Source organism: Aphis gossypii, chromosome 2 (genome assembly GCF_020184175.1).
Source record: "Aphis gossypii isolate Hap1 chromosome 2, ASM2018417v2, whole genome shotgun sequence".
NCBI classification, from domain to species: Eukaryota; Metazoa; Arthropoda; class Insecta; order Hemiptera; family Aphididae; genus Aphis; species Aphis gossypii.
In genome coordinates, this window is record NC_065531.1 from 52,331,263 (window position 1) to 52,337,262 (window position 6,000).

General features: G+C 26.5%; 1 protein-coding gene across 3 annotated transcripts in view; it reads right to left on the reverse strand.

Annotated features, from left to right (window-relative positions):
- LOC114121782 (cyclic nucleotide-gated cation channel alpha-3) overlaps positions 1 to 5,668 on the reverse strand; it is a 101,683-nt gene extending 96,015 nt beyond the window's left edge. The window contains exon 1 of one of the 3 annotated variants that reach the window (XM_027984240.2): positions 5,260 to 5,668. The gene's annotated coding sequence lies outside the window, so the exon portion shown is untranslated. The remainder of the gene's footprint in view (positions 1 to 5,259) is intronic. The other 2 variants (XM_027984239.2, XM_027984241.2) reach the window with 2 other exon arrangements.
- Positions 5,669 to 6,000: the final 332 nt, after the last annotated feature.

Here is a 6,000-nt window from a genome sequence, read left to right on the forward strand (position 1 = left end):
AATGAACATTCATTTTCTCAAATATCTATTGCGCATTTGAAGTACGTCTGTGTGTATTTATGTATTTGCATATAGATTTAAGATACCTACTAAAGTACCCATTTAGGTAAAAAGTTTTACTAAGTCTATAACGTTAAAACTAAACGTAAATTTGCTATCAAAACTATACTTATTTACATAGTGGCACATTTTCTGCTTTACATGTTAGACATTAATAATGGGGCGAGAATGAGTAATACTAAAAAAAATATATATTTAGGATGATTCACAAATTCACAGATTTTCACTCGCTTCGATTTTTTTCATTGAATGACGAAGTTATTCAAATTTTGATTTTAGGAACATTCTTCAAGATTTTATTTTTTGTGAAAATTGTTTAGATATTATAAATATATTACTAGATCCAATATTACATATAATTTATATTTTATAAAATTATTTTTAAAGACTATATGATATATTATCCTTAGTATATATTAAATATATTTTAATAACAAATAGCAGCTATATAATTGTTAAAATTATGATTTAGATATATCAACACGTTAAGAAAAATCATCTGTTTATATTTTATAGAAAAAAAGGTTTGTATTCATCTAGAAAAAGGTGTTTTTATTACCATTGTAGGAACCTACATTAAATAAGATGAAAATGTAATACCTAAAAAAGTATACTCAAAATATATATTAATAATATCATTAATATCTGAATATATTTAAAAAATCTAAAAATCAGAATTTAAATAAAGCCATTATTAAAAAAAAAAATGAGGTTAGTATGATTGGGGATAGTATAATTGTGTGTATAATATTACACATATATAAAATATATTATAGTTAAAAAAAATACTGAGGGATTATACACACAAACCCTTATAATATGGTATACTCCATTGATTCTACATATAATATACCAATAGATACAAGAATTATCATAATATACACTATTAAAAATTATACAGTTGGGTGATAAACGCAAATAGGATATAACTGAAGAATATCAAAAAAAAAAAAAAAAAAAATGCATTAATCTTCCATTTTTAATAAACCGATTAGGTATTACGAAAATTCGATGCTGCCATCTAAATCAACCAAATTCTCTTATCCCCAATTTAATTACATATTAAAAATAAGAAACATATTAACCCATTTGCGTACAAAAATAAGTGAACAGCTACTTTAGTCCAATATAATTAAACAACATATATTATACGTAGGTGGTCATCAGTCAATATTGAAAAAAAAAACAAATTTAAATACCTCTTTCGATTGTTTAAACATTTCTTCAAATGAAAATATTATTGAATACAAAATTTAAAAAATATATTTTGTTTGTATAAATGTACATAAATTAAATTTTTGAATGCAAAATATAATATGAGATATTATTATATAACATAAGATAAATATTTTGTGTGTGTGCATAATATATACAGAGTGATACTTGCATTAAATAACAATTTTTATTTAAAAGTGTTTGAAAATACTTTTTCTACATAATTGCCATTCATAATAAAACAATATTTTTATCGTTATGATTTTTAAGTTTTTTAATTTTAATAATACATATTTTTAAATTCATATTCGAAAGCACAATAGTTTTGGGAATATTTCAGTACATAAAATTCGGGAGTGTAGTTTATGAATAGTAAGTATTTAAAGCTTTGGTGAGCTGAGTAGTAGACCAACATTTTGTGGGGTGTCTCCTTATCACACCACTCCGCTCACCTGAATTTAAATATACTTATAACTCAAAAACAACTCATTTAAATTATGATTTTTGTATGTGTACTGAAAAACTTCGAAAATTGTTTTGCTTTAGAGTATGAAATAAAAAATGTTTGTTGTCATTCAAAAAAGTAAAAATAACAACTTTGAAATATTGTTATATTATATTGACTGGAAATCATGTAAAAATAATATTTTAAAAAACGTTAATTGATTTTAAAATAATGAATATTGTTTGATAAAAGAATCATTTAGTATATAATGTATATCATTTCAAGAAAAACAATACATTTTTTTTTATTAATTCTAGAGAATATTATTTTTTTAACAATTTGTTTGAACGGTGTTTAATCATTCCATTTAATTAAATTCTGAATTGTATAACAATAATTTATTTTTTCCATACTTGTATGTATTTTTTTATTAAGCTATGTAATAATATGTATCTGCTTTTATGAAATCAAAGAAATTAAGTTTAACTCGAGGATGTATTGTATATTAATAAATAAAAAAAAATATAATAATAATTGTTGTACCAATTTTTGTTTATAAAAAATAATTTATAATTAATGTTTATTAAACAAAATATTTATATTATTAACAATTGAATCAATTTACTAATTATACAATTAGTGTACTTGTTTGATAATATTAGTATATTTATTTACTAAATTAGAAAAACATTGTTAAGAAAATAATAACTAGAGGAATTACAAAATAGCTTAACATGCATTTTAAAATTATTTTAAAATATTAGAATTAAAAATTATTTTTTTGAATGTTGTATTTGAGTAAATTATAATGATTTAGAAAAAGGAATGTTTAAATATTCAAACTATTAAAGATACATATTTTACCTTATGTTGCATTTTAAAAATTCAGCTGATTTTTATACATATGATAATTTATATATCATTATTAAAATATATAAAGCACCTGCCACCACCCAGTTTCAGAACATAAAAGTAGTTTACGTATGTTGGCTGTTGCACTTATTATTATCTATATACCATAAGACCGTTGCCTTTCATAACCACACTTATTTTTCAATGTGAATATTGTATATGGTATGAATGAATTAAAATGAACATTCTTCAATTATGGAGTAGAGGAGAAAAATAGGCATCAAATAATATATTAGTTGCCAAAAACACATTATTCATATACATTTAAATATTATGTATCAAACATTACTATACATTTAATAAAATAATTTATATCATAATGAATGACATTGAAAATAGAAATGGCCCTTGTAAGAAAAACAGCCATATGATTGCTGGTCGCATAACAGTTGACGAGTTAAGTAAATGGTCATATTATTGTGTTACTCACAATCAATAATTCAAAGTGTACACATTTTGGCATACAAACAAGTAATATTATTAAAATTTGAGGATTGATTTTTCAACAAAAATTTATAGGTATATTACAAAGAATTTTCATTTATCTTACAACAAACTAAATTTTTGTGAACTATTTGACGGAAAACTTAATTCAGCCCTTTATTATATCCAACCAAATATTTGTTATAAATCGTAAAGAGATCTAATGTGAAACACATTTAGAAAAAAGAAACACACCTAAAGTCATGAAAATTAGAAAAATAGGGAATGTGAATTGGCGAATAAAAAAAAAAATAAAAATTGAAAGACTACCAAATTTAGAGTCGAGTTTTCGTATGAATTATATGTTTTGAACATATATTACCTTTATTATTATTTATTTTAATTAATATCATATTATTTTATATTAAAGTAAGAGACTGTTTAACAAAATTGCAAATGAGCTAACCTGTAAAACTATAGTCGAATTAATGACAATAATGAGTTCATCAGAACTAATTTGTATATTAATTATAAATTACCAATTTAGTAATTAGGTATTGAAAAACAACTTATAGGAGTTAAATTTTTATATTTTCATGAGATAATAACCTTATTCTCCAATAAATGTATATTGTTATTTGATACTCAAGAGCACTGATTGGACACCGTTTTCAAAAAAAAAAAAAAAAATCGATACTTGATATTCATAATTATCCTGAATCCAATATGTACACGATAACTGTATATTATAATAAATAGTTTCAATAATATTAAAGTAATTATATCCGATGTACTACCTGTTGATGATCGAGCAAACGACAAATGTGCGGTTTAGAGTGTTAATATTGTTGTCACATTATACCGGACAACGACACTGTCATGAACCATAAGAAAATAAATAAAATCCACGAAGTATAGACTGGGACCTTGTTAACATCAGCGTGTGTGATAAGACGAAACCATTGCTGCAGATAATAATCAGGGATTTTGTACTAATTCAGTGAATACAATTTAAAATGAATGTATAAGTACAATATAATATACGTAAAGTACCTAGCTTTTTTCAACGTTTTCTTATCCGTTTACTAGTGATGCAGTAACAATTACGTACAATATATTTGTTCACCATAGATATTGTGCCAATCTGGTCAAAACAAAATTGTGGAGGTAATTTATGAATTTTCTCATGTTAAAATAACAAAAGTATTATTATCGTTGAGATATTTTTTACGCACTTGTAGTTTTCATAGCACCCGCATGCACAATTTATTTATTTATTTATTTATTTATTTATTGTGCACAATAGACATCTTGGTCGGCGCGTCGCAGCACGTCATCGGTGTTATCGAAGCGCCTGTCGGCATTGCTCGGTCTAATGTTTTTACGTTGTACAAAACTATATAAAATTTGGTGGTTATTACAACCACGTCGTTATATAATTATATATAAATAAAAATATTTCTCAAATTGTTGGTGAAGAGGAGGTAGAGGGGAGTAAACTCACTAAATTAATTCTTTTTAAGAGTTCTTCAAACTTTTAATTTTTATCTTAACAACCAAAATGTGCTTTTATAAATATGCATAATTTTTGTTTCCTAGGTATAGTGGCATTTTATATTTTTATTGAAATGGATATTAACTAATTGCGATTATAATAACCACATCAAGCTAATTTTTCACTTATTAATTCACGAATAGATTTATTGCAATCGTTGATTGTTTTCGTCTTTGTATTATTTCACTATTTTAATTATAGTTTTATAAAATTGGAAATAATTTATATTTAATTAAATTATGATATTTGTCAATGCGTAACTAGGTCAAAGTCGATTGTAATAAATTATCAAGTCATAATATTTATTTGAATTGCGATCGTTATCAGCATATTCTATTAGAATTATCTATTTTATGTTTAGGTGATGTGGGGAGCGAAGCCACTCACCAGTCTAGCCTCAACGTTTTCTTACGCTTGGAACACAATTTTTAATAATTTTTAGTTGAATTAATTTAAATTGATAAATTAAATTTTTTTTTTTTTAATTTACTTAAAATACTTATCATGTTATTGTATTATACTTCAAATGGTTATTCGAATATGTCGAGTTGCGAGTATGCCACACTGTGCGAGTCCTATTTCCAAGTTACACTGAACACGGTAACGATTTTTGATATCGTGTCACTCGAAGAATAATGGTTAAACTTACCACGGAAGTATATGCTCGAACGCCCGTCTCCAGTGCCGGTGATCTACACGACCCGCTGACAACAACTTATTTGCACTCGCGCACACGACACTACACGTGACGGACGGAGACGACAGACTGTGAATTTTTTTTCCTATTTTTTTCCCCTCAAATCTTCCCGGCTTACAATAATTATTTATTTTACCGACACGACGGCGACGGTGCAGTTATTCACCGCTTCCTTGTAAAATAATTATTGTATTATGGTTTTTTATCGTTCTCGTTTTCCCGACACACTGTTATAAATATATTATGTATATTTTTTTTTTTTATGTTATGCTCTTTACGATGCGAGCCGCTAAAAACCCTGTTCGGTTCACAACATCACAATGGACACGATCTGGGAACACTACGGCGGCGCCGATGGTCCGGGAGCGGTGGCGGCGTCATAGTCGGCGGCGGCGGCAGTGGTTATTTGGTGGTCCCTTTACTCCGAGGGGAGGATAATGTGGTGCGCGCGCAACGCGATTCACCACCGCTACACCGCCACCGTCACCAACGCCTACACTATTCACTATAGTATAACTACGCTTAAGTTCTCGTCCCGGAAACCAACCCGCTGATTCGTTTCTTTTTACCAGTTTATTTTTCTTGCTTTTTTTTTTTTATATTTTATTTTTATTTTTCTCATCAATCCCTTTCACCCAATTTTATTTTTAGTTTTTTTTTCTCAGCCCCTCCATCATCATAACAACTCTACAC